This window comes from Saimiri boliviensis, chromosome 2 (assembly GCF_048565385.1).
Source record: "Saimiri boliviensis isolate mSaiBol1 chromosome 2, mSaiBol1.pri, whole genome shotgun sequence".
NCBI classification, from domain to species: Eukaryota; Metazoa; Chordata; class Mammalia; order Primates; family Cebidae; genus Saimiri; species Saimiri boliviensis.
In genome coordinates, this window is record NC_133450.1 from 119,025,001 (window position 1) to 119,046,553 (window position 21,553).

The window sequence follows — 21,553 nt, forward strand, 5'->3', positions numbered from 1 at the left end:
GGCCTCCCAAAGTGCTGGGATTACAGGCTTGAGCCACCGCGCCCGGCCAAAACAAATGTATCTTTACAAGTGCAAGAGAAAAACAAAAATTGTGCTGACGTTTTCAGAAGGAGGCAAAGGAGACGAAATACAGTACATACTACACAGCAAAACAGTAGAAAATTTCTATTCAGCTTCTGTTCTTTGCCATGCACCTACTTTCTATTAAACACCAGCTGTTTCAACTCCCAGCATAGAGCTGGTCCTGTCTCCCATCTTCTCATCTTACTCTCACAAGTATCTCCCCATTCAGTAAACAAAGGGCCCATCGTAGCATCCCCTGTCTTTACAAGCCAGCAGGGGCTTGCTTGCAAGAAACATATGTATTATCCTCTTAACAGGTAATATTTCCTATCTCATTCATATATGTATGCACATTTATGTGAATATACATGTACACATTATATATATATGTATATTTAAAGGCTTCTAGTCTTTGAACTACCTTTTCTCCCACATAATGTTTTACTTTTCCTTACAATTAAATGTTCTTTAAATGAAAATATGGATTTTTATAGTTGAACAGTATTTTGTTATGTAATATATTATAATGTGTTTGACTCTATTTTTGGATATTTTTGGTTATTAACAATTTTTGCCACTATCTACATTAGTTATTTTATAATTATAATTATAATATATTTTATTTTATAAAATGTTTATTTCATAACTAATGTTTATAGAGATAAACATTAGTTATAAAACTATCTCTATATGTTTATTGAGATAGTTCCTATATAGTTCCAATTATTTTCTTGTGGACATCTCCAATTATTTTCTTAGAATAAGTTTCTGAACTTGAATTTTAAGGGATGAATTGAATAAGCATTTGAAAATTTGATATAAATTTTCCTTCAGAAAAATGTTAGCATAACACATTTATTGAGCACTTATTGGATACAAGGTACTATACTAGCTGCTTAGGATACAAAAATATGTTCAATGTATTCTGTTAATCAAATACAGTTGAGTATTTGCTTCACTTAAATGGTAGGCCCCTGATAACTCTAAAAGGTGTCTTTGGGTTTGCACTTAATGACAGAGTTGGGAAGCTTCTGGCTCTGACCATATATTTAATTTTTAATTATACGTATCACACAAAAAAAAGCCTTTCTAATTCTTGAAGCCAGCAAAAAACTTCTGTATACAATATTTGCCAGTATATCAAACTGTTAGTATATGATATGGTTTGGCTATGTCCCCTCCCAAATCTCATCTTAAATTGTAGCTCCCATAATTCCCATGTGTCATGGGAGGGACCTAGTGAGAGGTAACTAAATCATGGAGGCAAGTCTTTCCCATGCTGTTCTTGTGATAATGAATAAGTCTCACAAGATCTGATGGTTTTATAAAGATTTTCCCTAAACACGCCCTTTCTTGCCTGCTGCCACATAAGACGTGACTTTGCTCCTCATTTGCCTTCCGCCATGATTGTAAGGTGGACTGTGATAGAGTCCCAGCCATGTGGACCTGTGAGCAATTAAAGCTCTTAACTTTATAAATTATTCAGTCTCAGGTATATCTTTGTTAGCATGTGAGAACAGACTAATACAGTATATAAAACCCAAAAAGATATTTTTTGAAGAATTATTTGTGGAATAAAAGTTTTTTGTTGTTATTTTTGTTTTTTGGGTTTTTTTTGAGTTGGAGTCTTTCTCTGTTGTGCAGACTGGAGTTCAGTGCTTCAATCTTGGTTTGCTGCAACCTCTGCCTCCCAGGCTCAAGCAATTCTCCTGCCTCAGTTTCCCAAGTAGCTGGGACTACAGGTGCCCGCCACCACGCTCTGCTAATTTTTGTATTTTTACTAGAGACAGAGTTTCACCATGTTGATCATGCTGGTCTTGAAATCCTGACCTTGGGATCCGCCCACTTGGCCTCCTAAAATGCTGAGATTATAGGCGTGAGACACCGCACCTGGCCTAAAAGTTGTTTTAATTCAGTCTTGAAAAGGAAATATCTGTTTTGTTCATATAGATGTTATATAATAAAAATATCATTTTAAAACTTGTTTATACCATTAAAAAAATGATAAATGCACAAGATAATGGTCCTGCTAAATTCCTGGGTCTGATCTTCATACAACATATATATGTATTGAAACATCAAATTATATCCCATAAGTAGGTAGAATTACAAAGTGTCAATTTTAAAAAATTGATGATGATTTTCTTTTTTTAGAGATGGGCTCTTACTTTGTCATCCAGGCTGGGGTGTAGTAATGCAATCATAGGTCACTGTAGCCTCAAATTCCTGGGCTTGAGCGATCCTCCCACCTCAGCCTCCTCAGTAGCTGGGACTACAAGTGCACACCATCATGCTCAGCTAATTTTTATTATTATTTTTTTCTCTAGAGACGGGGGTCTCACTATGTTGCCCAGGCTGGTCTCAAGCTTCTGGTCTCAAGTCATCCGCCTGCCTTGACATCCCAAAGTGCTGAGATTACAGGCCTCAGCCACCACACATGGCCCAAATTAATTTTTTTAAACTTGGTTACCGTCAACATCTGCTAAATCTATGACTTTGAAGTCTCAGAAAAGTGTACTTAACACCTCTTTTCTCTGTAGGTTTAGCCACAGTAAGCATTTTTAGGCCATTTTCAAATTACCAGAATGCAAGGGGTATGAGGAGAGGTAGATGGGAATGGATTAACCTTGTGGGAAAGGATGAATGGAAGTTATTTATTTCCTAGTTTTGTGGAATAGTAGCATTCATTGGCAAATACAAATACATTGAACTCTATGAATATAACTTTAAGCTAAGGGGTCTCCACCAGCATCTTTAGATAGAATCAGATGCCGTATGCTGCTGTTTCTAATCATATGTCTCAGAAATGCAGAGAAACATTAGAGTTTTTGATATTTCACATGTCACCTGAAAAACATTATGGTCTATTATTATGGTAGTTAAAATAGATAATTTTGTGCAATTAAGGCTATTAAATAATCTGAATGACAATAGATTCATTAAAAGACCTTACAACTATCAAATAATGGCATGATAAAGAACTCTGACAAGCTAGGAGTAAAGATAAAAGATGGAGAAGTTAGGCTTAGCAAAAGCCAAGCTCTTGGATGCCCCATTCCTTGATGCCCCATTCCTTCCTTTTCTTCCATTTTAGATTAAATAGCCCTCATATTGTTAAGTTCGGCAGCACTGTCCTTAGCCTTAAATTGGAGACAGTTATTTTAAGAGTATCTAAAAGATGTAGTGATAAGAGTCAAGATAAACAAAGATTTAATTACAACAGCTCCATCACAGCAGCCTACACAATACCTTACATTTTAAAAGGGCTTAGCTTTCTAAAAAAAATAAAATAAAATGTGTGGGTATTGTATATACAGTGATTCACACAAAATGTTTCTCATTTGAAGTCTAGAAATAAACTCCATCTTAACCTTAAATTGTTATCTCTTCACAGTTGAAATGCCATTTGAAGGCATGCAGAAATTTAAAGTAACTGGTTTAACAACCTCAGACAAAGAGAACATGTCTGAAAGTTTGTCTCCATGTTTGACTTAACCTGAGAGAGTTTCTCTTAGACTTATTTTCTAAACAGTACCCTAGTACCTTGGGCCAACAAAATGGCCTTTAAGCTTAAATGAACAAGGAATTTCTTTTTCTTGTGCAAAGCTTCACTATTTCATATTTTCAAACTCTTTTACTGCATTTGGTGTGGAATTCTATTGACAAGGGTAGAATTTATTTCCTGGAGGAGAATGCCATGCTTCTGCTAAGTGCTAATATAACATTTATGTGTTGGTACCTTAATAACAGCCCCAGATTACCTAATGAAAGTTGAAAGCAAACAGTACTGTCTGAGATTTTATTATGACTGAAGTGACTGCAATTTGAGGCAAATTATCCCTACTTTTGTTCCCATATCAAAAACAGAGATGCTAAGGCAATTGCTATATGTTTGGTATGGAATTAGGTTCCACTGTCATTAATCTACAAGGAAGCGCATTTTTCATGTAAACAGCTCATGAGGGTCAGAGAGAAGAGCTGTTTCTGTGAAAAATGCTTGTCAATAACTTTGTGAGTGAATTTTGAAATAAAGTGCCTGTAACCTGTCATTATCCCTTCCTCTCAAAGTCGAGAGTGAGTGGATGAAAATTGAGCATGTGAATTGAAAACAGGGTGAGTGTTATGGCCTTATCGACTTCAGGTAAAATGACTGCTTTAACTTGTTATTATTTTTCCATTCAGAGGTCAGGCAATGTACGGTATTACCAGCATAAACTGCAGTGTAAGCAAATTGGTATACAAAAAGGCTATTACCTACACTCACAAAGCAGAGGAAAGTATAAGTCACTAATATCAAGTGGACTTATGATTTCTACAAAAACAAAACAACCAACAGTGCTTTGAAGAATAATAGCATAGTTATATTAAGTATACGGTATCTAAGAGGATGCAAATATAAATAAAGATGTGTGTGTTTAGAAGGCAGCTAAGAAATATACATATTTTTTAAATTACATATGAATCATACTTGTTTGCAAAGGAATTGTGCAATCATAATGATATTAGACACCCCACCTATATATGTCACCTTAATTTTTCCTGAGATCATCTTAAAAGTAATTAGCTCCTGAATTTTCAAGTCCATCTGATGTATTCTTTTGAAAACCAAATATTACTGCTGTCTCCTTTGTCTCTAGAGAAAAAGGAAATCAAGGAGCTTTCAAAATACTAAAAACCCTTTCCTTGTCTTCTAGAATTTTACTTCAAATTCTGAAACACAGTTTAGGAATTTAGTATGGCTGTTAGGTTTACAAGAAAAACATCTTTCTCTCAAAGTAACCTCAAGCCTATAGAAAGTGTATGTTCAATCCTAGTGTTCATTTCATTTTTGCTTCAGAGGACCATCTAGTTTTTCTGTCCCTGATCCTGACTTCTCCATCGCTGATACTGATTTTTCTGTTACAGATTCAGGTGGTCAGAAATGGGCAGACTGGCCTAGAAATTAAAAGACGTTATAAAAGGACTCAATTGAAAGCAGGTTTAGAGGGAGAAAGGGTAACACATAATTTTGAAGACATGTTCATATGCCTGCTCATCAAGTTCTCAACTAATATAAAAGGCTTAAATTCTTTCACTTCTAAGCAAGTTTTCCCTAGTTTCAAAATAATTATAATTATCTAATATAAAAGAATTATAGTATATTGGGCTTTCTTTGCTTCCCGTTTTCTCAGTTTATTCATTCTTTAAGTGAATATTTACTGGTTGGACATTGTACCAGTCATGATAATACAACAATCTCAGGAGAGTAACTGCCTTTATCTAGTGAGGAAGAGGGAATAAGGACAATAGTGAGATAAATTGACATAACAGTAGAAGAATGCAAGCTCCATTGAAGTGAGGATTTTCATGGTTCTATTCAGTTGCATATCATAACCACCTAAACCAGCACCTGGCATAGGGAAGAAGCATGACATACTTATTGAATGCTGAATAGATGTGATGGAGCATACATACACAGTACAATTAGGAGACCAAGGGATGGTCAGGAAAGACTTCCCCAGTAAAAGATAAGTCTAACCTCTTGGAATATTGGCATGATTGAGCCAAGGAGAGATGGAGCAGGACCTTCTGTATCAAGGGAACAGAGATTTCCAAAATTAAGGTTAGAGAGAAGAGATAGTTGAAAGAATTGTTGTTGATTCTACATGGCTCCAGCAATGAGTGAGGGGTGGGGCATGCAGAGCTAGTTGAAGTAAATACAGGACAGATTGTGAAAGGCCTGATGAGTCATGCTAAGAAGTATGGACATTAGACCAGAATCCATTGAATAATTTTAAGCAGGCAGGAGCTTGGGGAAAAAAAAAAAAAAAAAGAAAAAAAGCCTATTTTAGGAAAAGATTATTCTGGCTGAAGTGTGCCAGATGGATTGAAGAAGAAAATTGGAGTTGAGGAGACCAGTTAGGAGGCTTTGCAGAAATCAAAGCAGCATACAAATGACAGTGGCCCACATTAAGGAAAAAGTAAATCAACAGAGAGAAATAGGCATATTAAGTGGTTTTAAGGTATTAGAAATGATAAGATTTGCTGGCTGCCTGGAATGAGGTGATAAAAAGGAACTAAGTAAGACAAAAGAGACAAAGGTAAGACCCAGTTTTACAGCTTTGGACAACTGAGTGGATAGTTGATATTTCCCAAGACGAAAAAGATATGTTTCGTAAGGAAGGTGACAAGTTTACTTTTGGACATGCTAGGTTGTTTAAAGTATCTTGTTGAAATAGCCCTAGTTTCTGTACTGATCCCAGAAATCTGGGACAGATTTCAACCCAGACTAAGTCCATTACAACTAATGGATGAAACAAATCTAAGTACTTATTATAGCAGTTCGAAGCAATAGTTTTCATACATTCAAAATAAATTTCATTTATAATATAAAAGTATTATTGTTTCTTATAAAAGTCTTTATGAAATGGAAAGGTAGCAGGACATGGTGGCTCAGACCTATAGTCCCAGCTACTCAGAAGGCTGAAGCAGGAGGACCACTTTTCATATAAAAGGCTTTACGAAATGCAAAGGTAGAAGGGCATGGTGGTTCATACCTGTAGACCCAGCTACGTGGGAGGCTGAGGCAGGAGGATCGCTTGAGCCCAGGAGTTCAAGACTACAGTGCACTATGATTGTGCCTGCGAATAGCCACTGTGCTCCAGCCTTGCCAACGTAGTGAGACCCCCATCTCAAAATTTTTAAAAGAAATGCAAAGGTTTAAAAAGAGCAAATTGTTTCTGAGAGTTAAGTTATTATAATTATCCTGAATTGTGACTAATCAATGAAAAGAATGGTGTCACAGACTGTTACCACAAATGATACTCTGTATGCTTTAGGAATTAATTATGAGTGTATCTGTACAGGTGAGACACTTAAATATTTTTGCACTTACAGCTATATGACATGCAAGTGCTAAAGGAACATTGAATTGCACATACAGTTGAGCATCCCTAATTTAAAATCTGACATGCTCCAAAATTCAAAACTTTTTGAACACCAACATGATACTACAAGTTACCCTAAACACCCTTTTTCTTAACAGTAAATAAGTGTAAGAAAATTATTGCTTATCAGTGGCATATAAATTCAGAGTCAGAAATGATAGTGGTGTCAAATGACCACAGATTGTCTACATAGGTGGCTGAGATAGTGACAGCTTTGCTTTCTGGTGGTTCAGCGTGCACAAACCTTGTTTCATGCACAAAATTATTAAAAATATTATAAAATACTATCTTCAGTCTATATGTGTAATGTATATATGAAGCATAAATGAATTTTGTGTTTATATTTAGGTCCCATCCCAAGTATTCCAAAGTATTCTAAGTATTCCCAAGTATTCCAAAATTCAGAAATATCCAACAGCTGAAGCACTTCTGTTCCCTAGCATTACTGATAAGGAATACTCAACTTGTAGATACCCACATATATTTTTAAACATATGTAATTTCTTATATTTAATCTTGCTTGGTTCTACAAAAGATATTAGTATAAAGATACAAGAACTATTCAAAATGCAAACATACATAACCCTTAGTTTATGTTGGCAATTATGGACAACAATTATTAAGAGCTAATTAACTGAATTACTTTATGTGTTTCAACCTATTTTCATTTATTACATAATTTTTCATTTACTGAATATGTACATATTGTATATATGTAAACCTAATAAGGTTTCTGGAATACTTGCAGGTCTGTTCTGACATCAACATCCAGGTTGCTGTCTTTTATTTCTAGGAAAACCACGAGTGTGATGCAATGGCACAGGTAGTAGTATCCTGATGGTGGTGGTAATTCCTAGCCTCCCCAGAGTTGCTGCAGCCAAGTAGCACGTCACTGCAGTGGCAGAAGAACCATTTAAAAGGAAGAATTTTGCTTTGAAGAAGAAAGCTAAGGATTTTCAAATGGAATGTGTAGTTGTGGCATCCAGTTCTGCTTCTAGTGCATCAGTCCTCATCTCTACAATGAATGTCACCTTCTACCTCCTGAACTGATGTACATAGGACTCTAGCGGACATGATAGCTGTATTTGTACAAGAAAGTTGAAGAACCTAAAATTCACCAAGCTGCACATTGTATTTTAGAATATTCTATTTCAAAGGACAACGGTTCTGCAAGCAGGTAAGAGGATCATTAGACAGTTGAAAGGAAAGTACAGATAATGGAGCAACATCATATATGTTCGTCAGAGAGAGAGAATAACATAAGCAACATGGAAGACTTTTGCCCCCATCCAGTCAACGAGAGTATAGGATGAGAGATAGGAATCCACTGTTCCCACTGTTGTTCTCAGTTCTTTTATATTTTCTGTGTGAACCTCTTACTACTCTATGAGGATTCCAGAGTTTAAAGCAATGCATTTTTCCTACTCTGCAGCCCTCTTTATTATATTCCAAACCAAGTTTAACATATAATGCTGCACACATTATGCAGTGCATATTAGTGAATAGGTTTGTGTACATAGTACCATGAACACTATTCTTTTTTTTTTTTCATGAACACTATTCTTTAGACATGACTTACAGAATTTAAACCAACCCCAATGTAAATCTGGCTTCATGCTCCACACACATAAGTGAAAGCGAAAATGTCATCCCCCACACCAACTCTGACTCAGAGGGAAGCTCCACCATTTATGTTCCAGGAATATTTTACAGAAAGGGCTTTGATTCATAGTGCTAAGAGACAGAAACACTCCAGTGTGCTCTTGGCATATTTTACTGTGTAGCTAGCTACCAAAAAAGGGTTCTGAACCAAGAGACACGTTTCATTCTCATCATACAAGTCAGGCTCAAGAGTCAGAACATTTTGCTGACCAACTGGTTAATTTCCCATTTAAGCAGCAATAGGAAGTTCTCACTCTTCCCAGGCCAATGAAAGTTTTGGTTTTTATTGGACCACCTTCATGTAAATGACACTGACTGACAGTTGATTCAGAACAATCAATTCCAATTCGATGTACTATTCCTTTATCAAATTAGCCTAAATTGCATGTGAAGCCTCTTAGGGGGTTTTAAAATGCAGTTGTATGTCAGTCCTTGCTATAGGTGCATTTGAATTCAATATTTGCAAATTAAATTGTACTTTGAACATTTCATGGAAGTTATCTTTAAAAATGCATTTCCTAAATCAGATATTTCTGAAGCAAAGTGAATAACTACCTCCTCATTTATCTTTTTGTTTAAATACAGATTTTAATATACTTAATTTGTTTAAAGCAAAAACCTTTCTAGAACTAACATTTAACCTTTAGGACTTTTGGTGATTGATTGTTTCTTTGCGGGCAAACAACATAATAAAAGTTATGTCCCACCAACACTGTGGTATTATTATCTTTACACTGCAGGGAAGGGAGCAAGGCATAGATGCATCTGGTCATGATTCCAAGATCACTCAACTGGCTCCTTCATGGATAGTAAGGTAGAGAATCTTTGTTATCTGAGTTCTGGTTCAGTGTTCTTTTCACTGCTCTACTGTCTGCTGCAAGAAGAAAGGGGAAATAGGTGTATGGAAAATAGAGAAGTGGCTGCGTACCATGTAAGTCATGAGAAAGCCTATCCGTGGCTTTGAAATCAGCTCATAAAGGGAAAAACAGAGACTATACTAGTAAATTCAGTGCCTAATTAACATAAATCTTTTTACAGCCTTGGGATTTTCCATGGTTTAATCCTTTGTGAAATAAAATGCCCCATAATGGCTCATAACGCACCATCCTGTGACAGTTTTAGTTTTGGGGAAATGATACATATGTCTTCACAAAACAAATAATTCAGAGCGTATCTCTGTGTACTTGTATGCTCATTTTTAAGGGCAGGGTCTACACATTCACATTTTCATGAATTTGAATATCAAATATTGACTGAACCATATTAATTTAATTAATATAAAACATGGTGCTCTAAGATCCCAGCATTTATTTTTTCTTCACTTAGCCTGAAACAATACTAGAAGGAAATTCAACTTGATATTCTCTAATATATTTAAAATATAAAATAAAGCAATGAAAATGTGACAGAAACAAGCTCCTCTCATTCAGGAAAGAAGGAATGAACATAGAGCCTGACAGAACCTGATTGTTGTTCTACTAGGAGTAGTATTAGAGAAAATATCAGCCTGGTAAAATATATTTCCTTTTTGCATCTTGCCTACTTAGCTGCTGACATTCCACCATCTCATATTGTTCTCTGAATAAATTATACTCATTTTGTTTAAAAATTTTTTAACATACATTTAAATAGTGCAGTTTCGTGGGGAAGAGGAACTGTGCTGAGCTGTGCGTTATACTAATGGCATTCAGTGCAGAATGAGTCATCATGGTTTTTATTTATTCATTCATCCTTGGATCCTTTTAAAAGTCTCCAAGGCCCTAATGACCATCATCATTATCATCAGTAAAAACTGCGTTCTGGTGAAAAGGTAATAGGCATTAAATTTAGAGGCAGCATTAAATTATCGGTAAAGAGGACTTGAAATCGTACTACATGCATATTCCTGGACACAATATACTGAAAGTTCATGTAGTAGCAGTCAAGCAATCTTTTTATAAAGTTTGTGATGAAGATATTCTCTTCTCATTTCAAGGCAATATCATTTAGCTCAAAAGAAAATAAAATATAGGCCAGTGTCTATGTTCCAAGTGTAAACATTGGAAGTCAAAGGTTTCAGCCATAGAATTTTTTTAATTATAAATAAAACCTCTTAAAAATTATCCATATTAAAATTTTATTTCAAACTTTTTCCTTACCTACTACAGTTCCTTGAATGTAATAAACATTGTCTAGTCAGTGAGTGAAAAAGCAATCAGAAGAGTTTTAATGAACTTTGTTAAGTCTTTTCTGTCTCAGACATACTTAAAATATTCCAGTGTCATTCAGTAAGCTAATAGAGGGCTTACTTCTCATGTTATCTCCAGCAACAGAATTAAACTAGATTCACAGGGCCAAAATACACTCATTCAGGGATGAACTTAGTGTGGCATCTGAAAGTATGGGAAAACTAGTACCTTGCAGTAAATAAAGAGCACCATTACACTTGGCAGTCCTCATAACTTTCCCTTATCCACAATCCTATCACAATTTGGATAGTTGGTGAAGTTCAGAAAGCTATCAGGAAGAGAGAGGACTAGAGAAGTTGACTTCCTAGGTTTGTGGAAACATTGTAGGTTACTTCAGAGTGTTCTAAATTTGAAGCAAGGCTGAGTTAGAGATCATTATCTACTATATATAAATGGTTCTTTCTATTAAACTATCTAACCTTACGCATTGTCAGATGTCTGATATTGAAGCAGGTGGTCAGGTATTTCAACTTTCTGCCTTGTTTTTTTTTTTTGTTTTTTTTTTTAAGAGACACAAAATCTCTGTGTGGAACAGAATACAATGTAATTTGCAGTGTAACATTCACAGGCTATTGCCAATGAATATTCTAGCTCTGTGAATGTGGTTCTTTTTTAATTTGGTCAAAAAATATTTTTAATTGAGAGAGAGTGACATATATTTTTGAAAACAACTCACAGTCTCTTCAAAGCCTCAATGTCCTTTCTATAAAATGGAAATGCTAGCTAACCTTGTTCACATTTAGGGCAGTTATAGTAATCAATCAAGACCATCTATGTGAAGGCATTTTTGTTCATTGTTAGGAATTGTACCAATCCAAGTTGTTGCTGTCGCTCTTTTTGTTATTCTTGAGTCTTCAGTGGTTTTTAAAAGGATAAAATTGTATTTTCATTCTCTATCACATTCTTTAATAAACAGGCTTTTGTTTGCCCCCAAATTTTAAAGGATAATTTAAAACTATGTCTAGTTTTATTGTTGATTGTTTAAATAGATTTTCCTAATCTGGGTATATAGTGAGGCAGAGATTGTTAAAGAGAATTTGCTTGCATTGACACTCTAAACTCTTCTGGCGCTTCAGTACTTCTACCAGAAAATGACTTCTTTAATCACAGCCTTTCCTGTTGCCTCTTGCAAAGTCATGTCTTATCTCTCTTAAACTTCTCTTCCCTGCTGCTTCAGAATGATAGAATTTTCTCCCTCCAGCATGCCCCACCTCCCTTACCAGAGAAGATTGACCAATGCCTCATCTCAGTAGCAGGCTGATGATGGCGTCTCCTTCAGAAAGAGTTCTGCAGTTTGACTTTTTTTTTTTTTTTTTTTTTTTTTTTTGAGACAGAGTTTCGCTCTTGTTACCCAGGCTGGAGTGCAATGGCGCGATCTCGGCTCACCGCAACCTCCGCCTCCTGGGTTCAGGCAATTCTCCTGCCTCAGCCTCCTGAGTTATAGGCACGCACCACCATGCCCAGCTAATTTTTTGTATTTTTAGTAGAGACGGGGTTTCACCATGTTGACCAGGTTGGTCTTGATCTCTCAACCTCGTGATCCACCCGCCTCGGCCTCCCAAAGTGCTGGGATTACAGGCTTGAGCCACCGCGCCCGGCCTGCAGTTTCACATTTTTTCATCATCCTTTTTATTTTAATCCTTAACATTATAAGTACTCACTTTTTAAAAGAACTCTGAAATGTATATAGTTTCTTTTGCATTCTTACTACACTAACAGCATCTTTATTATCTATTAACTCTCTATAAAACATTAATGGAGGCCAAAACAGGATATGTACTTCTATAGTTCATGTTTTTGAGCTGGAAAAATCATTCTTAACTCTTAGTATTACAGGAGAGGGAAAACATCTTTTTCCTTTTACCCTTCTTAGTTCTTGAATGGGGCTCCTTTAACAAAAGACAGATTAGTAGGAAAAAGGCATACAAATTTATTTAACATTAAGTTTTTTGTGACACAGGAGCCTTCATAAGGAAATGAAGACCCAAAGAAATGGTTAAATCTGATGATTTTTGTGCTAGGTTTGATGAAAAGTGGAAAATCATGGAAAAATGGGTTAGGACAAAGAGGATAAGTATAATAAATGGAGGGGAAGACTAGGAAGGCCTGCTAGTTCTGATTCACCTCAGTGTCCCATATTCAGAGGTAAGAATGCTCCTTTCCTCAGGGTTGAAGGAGGGCGTCTCCTGTATGAGAGGCGTATAACCTGCTTCACGAGAGAAGGACAGAAAAGGCCAGAGAGAACTTCCAGTGGTTTCTCAAATTCCTTCAGCTTAAAATATTCAATATGCCAAGGTACCATAGTTTGGCATATCATATCCTGAAACCCATCAGTTTCAAAAGTGAAATAATGCTCTGCACTATCACCAAGTGTAGCATGTATGTTAGGTAAGTTAGTCTTTTTGGTTACCATAAGAAACCTGCCCCCAAATTAACTGATACAATGTATAACAGTTAAAACTTCATAGGCATTTTGAATTGTATTGATAGCTGGGAGTTTCTAGACAATTCAGAATTTTCTAAATCTTGTATATTCTACTGCTTTTGAAGTTAAATTGCCATCCTGAAATTTAGGTTGTTCAGAATTATGTACTAAGATTAACTGGCAAAGTAGACTAGGGTCTTCTAATTACTGATCACAATGACTTAAGAAAACATGTTTAAACTAATTAAAGGTTTAAGCAGTGTTTGCAGTTGAAATAACTTCTGGGCTTAGCATTTGCCCAGTTCACCACACTAGGAACAGAATATTCTAATTCTTCAAATAGATTAAATTGAGTGCTGAGAAATTCAATTTCACACAGTATCTACAAGTATATTTATATAGGGCTGAAATTAATTATGTAGAACAATTTGAGTTTCAACACCTATAGTTATGGAATTTGGAAATGTAAAAAACAGAGGGCTCTTATTGTTACTGATATATTTGAAAGCTTCACCACCAAACCTCCTCTTCAGCAAATTTTTATATGGATTTTTAAAATTTTTCTTTAAAGTTAATTTTAGTTCTCTATAAGTAAATCAGAGTGTTCCCCCAAAGTGAACCGTAGAATAAGATGAGACATTATTTCAACTGTACAAAACTGATAATTCAATCTGACAGATATTCATTGGGGCACATATATTAATAAGACAAAATCCCTGCGTGCTTGCAATTTAAGTTTTATAATAAATAGAGGGTGTGCAATGAAAGTGTCAGACTGAGAGCTCAACTCACTTTGTGTGGTGGCTACTGTATTTGGGTGATCCTAATAGTCCTAAATATTAATCTAGAAGAAGGCCAGTGGAGCAATTCTTATCATCCAATCTTTTACCCATGGTTGGGATAAGCCTCACTTTGGAGAAAATGTTATATATGTAAGTTTACCAAACAGGTAAGCTTAAGGGGAGAAGTGAATTTATTATTCTATTACAAAATGGGGGGATGGTCTCTTTCCTAAAAGATTCATTGGTAAGGTCATTTAACTAGCAAACACCTGTAGTGGCATTAACATAGACTCGATTTTCCAAAAAAAATCAATTTACATTTAATTTTCCAAAAGTGACCACGCATGAGGCCAAAGAATGGCAATGATTATAGAATGAACATTTCATAAGATGAGGACATCTTTCAAACGTTGACATATTTGGTTGGCATTCACTGTTAAACTGACAGTATACCTGATCATTCCCACCAAGCCAGAAGTATAGGGTAAAAATATGGCAAGGGACCTTTCTAAAATTTGTCTTCTTTTTCCACCTACAGAAACGCTGTATTATTACAACTCAAAACAGAATATGGGCAATAAAATACTTTTATACCAAACTGTTAATTTAGAATGAATACATTAAAAAATAAACAAACAGTTGCTGACTGCATAAAGGAGAAAATTTCACTGCTGATACTTAACAGATTTTTTTTTTAAGAAAGCAGTGATTTTGTCAAATTTAATAGTTCAGGCATTAGAGCTCTGCCACTGCTCCAAAAAAATAAAAATAAATAATAACTAGTTAAATTAGTGTTTGGGGAAATGGATTAGATTGTAATGTATGCAAGCAATTAAGCAATACTGACTTGATTCACTGTGATGTCTAAAATGGCATTTTAAAAAATGAAAGTAGCTAAATTTGGCCCTGATAAAATATATAGCAGCAATGGGTTAGGAATTTTGCAGTTTTGCCCAAAGAGTCCAATCAAACAACCCATATATTAGGTGGCCGTTAACATGCTGGCAGCTGAATTTTTTACATCAGTTTCCAAGGTTGCACAGTAATTGCATCTACTGTGAGTCATTTTTGCAGCATATTTTATAAAACTTTTACAGGTTTGCTGGGAAGTGATTATTCAAAGTCACCTTTTATAGATTCTACCATGAATATTAGACAATTCTTTGAAAATGTTAGTGTTTACCACTCACATTGCTTCTGGTTTAAGTGCAGCTGGCATTTGAGGGTTTAGTATAGTATATGAGTAGAACTTCCTTTTCTTTGTAGACCCTCTGTTCCCTAGCATTGCTAGTTTATGTTCCCACTGAGCTACTGCCGGAACAAAATAAATCCAGTTGCCTTTTGCTGCTCAAGGCCAACCAAGCAACCACGGAAGGAATTAGTTGTTCTGAGCATTTGTCCTAGCATGTCATTACAAGGTAGTGATGAGCGATATCATGACCAATGCAGTCCACAAAGGGGTGGCTCATTTAAATTGCTGACGAATTTAGATGTAATATTTTTGTGCTTGCCCTTTTATTCTTATTCCCAATTATATCCAGTGAGTGCCCAGAGATGTATTTGAGGCTGTGATTGGATAAACTACTTAGCATAGCTTTTAGATCCACTGCTTATTAAATCAAATATGCATTAGCTTGTTCTATTTGCATTAGTACATTTTCACAGCTGAATGAAAAGTCCTGATTGTTTCTTCAGATTGATATTTTAAACATATCTTACTGTTGTGTTTCAGGGATGGCATTGTAATAATTTTATGCTATAAAGGCCAGGTAAGGAAAATAACAGATTGCATTTTAGGGAATGTTGCATGATTTCACTTCAGGTCAGTATCAGTGTTGGAACTGGGGAATCAGCATTGGAATTCAGGAGGGGGATAGATAAATGGCAGTAAAACTCAGGCTCTATGGAAGGTTAAAAACTAAAAGGGAAGAGAACAGACTACTTTCGTTTTCTGGGGTCAACAGCAGTCTCAGCACAAACTCCAGCAAAGCCCAAATAACATGTGGTATCTCTAGCTCAAAAGATGCGGTGGTCAGAAGATAATAGTTGGCCTAGTAGAACCAATGTCTTTAACCTTTCTGCTCACCAAGGATCCAAAAAACAAATGCAATTGTGTTTCTCCGTTTTCCTCACTCTTTCACCATGGTAGTAAGCATGTTTGTAAGCCTTGCTGACTCTTCTACCTTTGCCTTGAAATCTATTTACAGGGTCTGCGTGTTGTGACCGTTTGCTTGTGGGGGTCCCTCACTTCTCCTCATTCAAAGGAGAACACATTTTTAAATCAGATTTTAGACCTTAAAATTTATAAATAGCAATTTCTACATTTTTAGAAAAGCATTTGAAAACTGCTTATTTGTTCAACACGTATCTAGAGAGGGTCTGCTCTTGGGTATGGGCTCTTGTTAGTAGTGTGAGTTCACTGGTAAAGACAGACATGTCTTCATGGAGTTTACTTTCTGATGGAAGATAATTGATTAAAAAACACTGTAAGTGCTGTGAAGAGAAAAAAGCAGGGTAAGGGGGAGAGAAAAAATAAGGTAGTCACTATTTTAGATAAAATGTTTAAGAAAGGCCTTTGTGAGAAAGCCACACTCATACAGAGACCTAGATGAAGTAGGGGAATGAGTCTTGCCAAGCTCTGAGAGTAGAGTATTTCAGAAGAACTAACTAGCTCCTGCAAGGCTTTGAGGCAAGAACGCAATGAACATGCTTAGAAGCAGCAAATGCAGCTAGAACAGAGAAAATAAACAAAAAGTTGGAAGAATGAAGATATAAACAGTGGCTAGATGATGGAGAACATTTAAGATGCCACTTAGGCAGCTGGATTTTATTCTGAATGTCCTGGGATGCCATGAACTATTTCAGGCAGGCAAAGTAGCATTTTCTGACATACCTTTCTAAAATATGTCTTGGCTGCGGTGTGGAGAATATTATGTAGGAAATAGGATTGGGCATATTAAAGAGTGGAAGCAAGGGGATCCATTAGAAGACTGTACTGTAGTTTATGGCAAGAAATAATCAAGATGCAGGATATATATTGAAGACTTGTTAGGATTTGTTGGTGAATTTGGATGAGGAATGCGGGAAAGAAAATCAAGGATGGGTTCTGGCCCTTTAGCCTGAGCAAATGCATAAATACTGGTGCCACTTATCAAAATGGGGTAACCTGGGGAGGAGCAGTTTGGAAGGCAGGGAGGAGTGTAGTAGTCAGTTTGGGCTGCTATAACAAAATACCAGCAACTGGATGCTTAAACAACAGAAATTTATTTCTCACAGTTCTAGAGGCTGGGAAGTCCAGCATCAAGATGCTGGTCGATTTGGTTCCTGTTGATGGCTGTCTTGCTGGTATCTCTCTATGTTTTCACATGGCAGAGAGATAAAGTGAGAGACAGAGAAGGGGACAGAGAGAGAGAGAGAGCACTAGCGAGATAGCTCTTGGTGTCTCTTCTAAAAGGATACCGATCCCATCAGACCAGGCCCTCACTCTATGACCTCATCTAACCCTAATTACCTCCCAAAAGCTCCATCTCCAAATACTATCATATTGGAGATTAGCATTTCAACATATGAATTTGGGAGAGACACAGTCTATCCATAACAGGGAGTTATGGTTTTGGTCATTTTTCTGCTTTTATTAACTGCAGATGCAGGTATGTCTATCAGTCACTCAAGTAAACATGAATAGTTAAATACAGGAGTGTGGAGCTCAGGGATAGTTTGAGGTGGGCAGTATAAATCTGGAAGGCACCACATAAAGATTTAAAACCACAAAAGGGACATGAATACCTAGGAAGTTGAAGGAGGAAGAAAAATGCCAAGGACTGAAAGAGTTGGCAGGTTTAGTAAGAACACTAAGAAAAAGTTCCTAAGGCAACAAGAATACTAGCAGAGCATGTGTCTCAGAAACCAAAGAAAGAATAATGCATTTTAAGAGAGAGAAAGAACTTAATTGTGTCAAATGCTGTTGATGGGTCAAATAAGAACTAAGAACTGGCCTCTGATCCTAAGCAAATTAACACAGAATAGGAAACCAAATACCACAGATTCTCACTTGTAAGTGGAAGCTAAATATTGAGCACACATGAACACAAAGATGGAAACCATAGACATGGAGGCCTGCTTGAGGGAGTTGGGTGAGAGGAGGGTGAGGGTAAAAAACTACCTATTGGATACCCAGGTGGTGACAAAATTATCTGTACACCAAACCCCAGCAACATGCAATTTAACCATGTAACAAACCCACACATGTGCCCCCAAACCTAAAATAAAAGTTGATAAAAGAAAAAAAAAAAGAATTGACTCTTGGTTGTAGCTACAAGGAGAATGCTGGGGATCCTGACAAGAATGGTTTCTGTGGAAAAATGGAGAAGACAGCCTGAATGGAGTGACTAGAAAGAAAAGTAAGTGAAAAGGTAGATATGGAAAGCCTGACATGGAAGCCTTTTGAAGGTTTTATTGTACTGCAAGGTAGAGAGAAGAAATAGGACAATAATTAGGATGTGTGGTCTAGAAAAGAATTTTTTTCAGCTTTTAGTTTAAATGCAGCGGATACATGTGCATGTTTGTTACAAAGGTATATTGCATGATGTTGAGTATGATTGAACCCTGGTAGTGGGCCTAGTACCCAATACATAATTTTTCAAACCTTCCCCCACTTCTTCTCCCCTCTTGTATTCTCCAGTCTATTGTTTCCATCTTTATGTCCATGTGTACTCAATGTTTAGCTCCTTCTTAGAAATGAGAACATGAAGTTATGGTTTTCTGTTCCTACATTAGTTTGCTTAGGATAATGGCCTCCAGCTGCATCCATGTTGTTGCAAAGGATGTGACTTTTTCTTTTTTATGGCTGTGTAGTATTCCATGGTGTTTACTTATCACATTTTCTCTATCCAATCCACCATTGATGGGCACCAGGCTGAATCCATATGGTTTTTTTAAGTTATGAATAGTGCTGTGATGAGCATACCAATGCATGTGTCTTTTTGGTAGAATGATTTATTTTCCTTTGGATGTATATGAAATAATGGGATTGCTGAGTCAAATAGTAGTTCTAAGTTCTTTGAGAAACCTCCAAACTGCTTTCCACAGTAGCTGAACCAATTTACATTCCCACCAACAAGTGTGTAAGTGTTTTCTTTTCTCTGCAGCTCCCCCAACGCCTGTTATTTTTTTTACTCTTTAATAGAAGCTATTCTGACTGCTGTGAGATGGTATCTCTTTGTGCTTTTGATATGTATTACTCTGATGGTTAGTGATAATGAGCATTTTTTTGTTTCTTGGCCACTCGTATATCTTAGAGAAGAGTATTTTTTAAATGAGAGATTCTGCAGCCTGCACTTATGCTGATTCAGTAGAAACTGAAGATATAAGAGAAAGAATAGCTATAGGAGTGAATGGTCCAGAAGGAATGAGATGCATTGCATAAGTAGAGGAGTTGGTCCTACATAGGAACATGGTTCCCATCATAAAGGAAGAAAACGCAGAGTACATGGGGGTAAATTTTATAGTGGGAAAATAAAGTAATTCTCTTCTGATTTCTCAATCTTGTATTGGAATAAGAGGCAAGCTCATTAGCTAAGAATGAGGAGTAGAGAGAAATGTTGGAAGTTGGAGGAAAAAGGAAAGGGAATGGGTGTGAAACACCAGCTTAGAAAAATAGTAGTATACATTGATTACATAAATAGAGTGGGATGGCTGAAGCCCCATTTAGGTCAGTGAGTATAAATTTAAGATGAGACCAATGAGTGTTTCTCTATTTAAAATGAACTTAGCCTATGTTTTTGCCTAGCCAACTTTGCTATTTGGTGCAGGCAGATAGTAGGTCGAGAGTTGGGTTATTAAAGAGGATTAGGGTTTTTCTAGGTAAGTAAAGTCAGAGGTAAAGTCAGAAGTAACGAGACAGAAGAGTTTGTTGTTGTTGTTGTTGTTGTTTCCTTTTTTTATTTCCAGTATTCTTTTGTTAAAACCAGTTTCCCTAACTAAAACACATTGTGTATGCTGGTATGTAGGCGTTCAATTTTTTCTTAGTCATGCCATAACTAAAAAATTCAAAAGCTGAAAAATAGCTTTCCCAGCATAAGTACTGTAATTTGTTCTATCTCTCACTTATTTAATTCAAGTTGAGGACTCTTTTTAAAATCCTTTTTATCAGTTTTTCTAGTTTTTCTTATATAACAGCATAAACTGTAGAGAAATAATTATGGATGTTATTAACATTGGCACTTTTGAGTTTCAAAACAACTTGCTGTAAGAATGTTTAGAAAAATTATTTATAAAAGGGAGTTTGTTTAAAATGAATCATATTACATTTGCTGAGTGCATATGATTCCCTAATTCCATGAAACCATTAGCAAATTTAATTTTATTGATGAAGATAGCAATGTAAATACTAATAAATTCCCTCCTAAATGCTGGTATAGCCAATCAAGGTATAAAAAATAAAAATCTTAGTTCATTCGAGAGGTAGCCTTTTATTCTTACACTTCTTTTTCTCATTTCTGCTCTCCCACTTTCTTGAGAAATGGACCAGGAGGCAAAATAGGACCATACAATAAAGAATAGGGCACTGCAGAAATGCAGAAGACAGGAAGGCATTGCAACAGGAGCCTAGGCAATGGCAGATGTCTCTTCCCTTCTCCTGCCTGGTTGGAATATGGTAGTATTTAAGTATTACCCAGGGATTCTAAGACTGAAAATGAAAGTATTTTTAATAGAAAAAAGAAAAGATACTATAGGCCAGGCACGGTGATTCACACCTGTAATCCCAGCCCTTTGGGAGGCCAAGGTGGGCTGATCCTGAGGTCAGGAGTTCAAGACCAGCCTGGCCAACATAGTGAAACCCCATCTCTACTAAAAATACAAAAATTAGTTGGGCATGGTGGTGTGTGCCTGTAGTCCCAGCTACTCAAGAGGCTGAGGCAGGAGAGTCACTTGAACCCAGGGCATGGAGATTGCAATGAGATAAGATCATGCCATTGCACTCTAGCTTGGGCAACAGAATGAGACTTCGTTTCAAAAAAGAAAAAAGAAAAGAAAAGAGAATATAAATCTAGAAGATCTGATAAGGATTTTTTTTTTTTTTTTTTTTGGCTGGCTTGTTTTGGAGTCCTTCTTAGGAAATGCCTTTGACATTTGATTGCTCCCTATTCAGCCTAAAATTTAAAAGCAAGCCTTTTCTTTCTCTAGGCTCTTAGTTTAAGAGGGAGAGTGAAGAAGAACATTTTTAATTCCTTTCTTCATTGTCCAGTTGTTTACAGAACAAAAATGGTTGCTAAGATTCAGGGTCAATATGATATTCATAATTAAAGAGTAGAAATGCAGTAGAAGCATCCATCCTGTGTGTGTCTCATTATTAACTTGATTGTACATGCATAGAAGCATAAGAGCAAGAGGGAGCCTCATCACTAGGCATGTGGGCAGGATAGAAAGAAGATGCCAGAAGTGAGCGGACAGAGTACCACAACCTGG

General features: G+C 36.3%; 1 protein-coding gene across 3 annotated transcripts in view; it reads left to right on the forward strand.

Annotated features, from left to right (window-relative positions):
* The window catches only part of DPH6 (diphthamine biosynthesis 6), a 520,575-nt gene that overhangs the window by 380,970 nt on the left and 118,052 nt on the right, over positions 1-21,553 (forward strand). For 2 of the 3 annotated variants that reach the window (XR_012516413.1, XR_012516415.1), the window contains 2 exons: positions 7,783-8,166; positions 9,392-9,465. The exons of the other annotated variant lie outside the window; for it this stretch is intronic. The gene's annotated coding sequence lies outside the window, so the exon portion shown is untranslated. The remainder of the gene's footprint in view (positions 1-7,782; positions 8,167-9,391; positions 9,466-21,553) is intronic. 3 annotated transcript variants of the gene reach the window in all.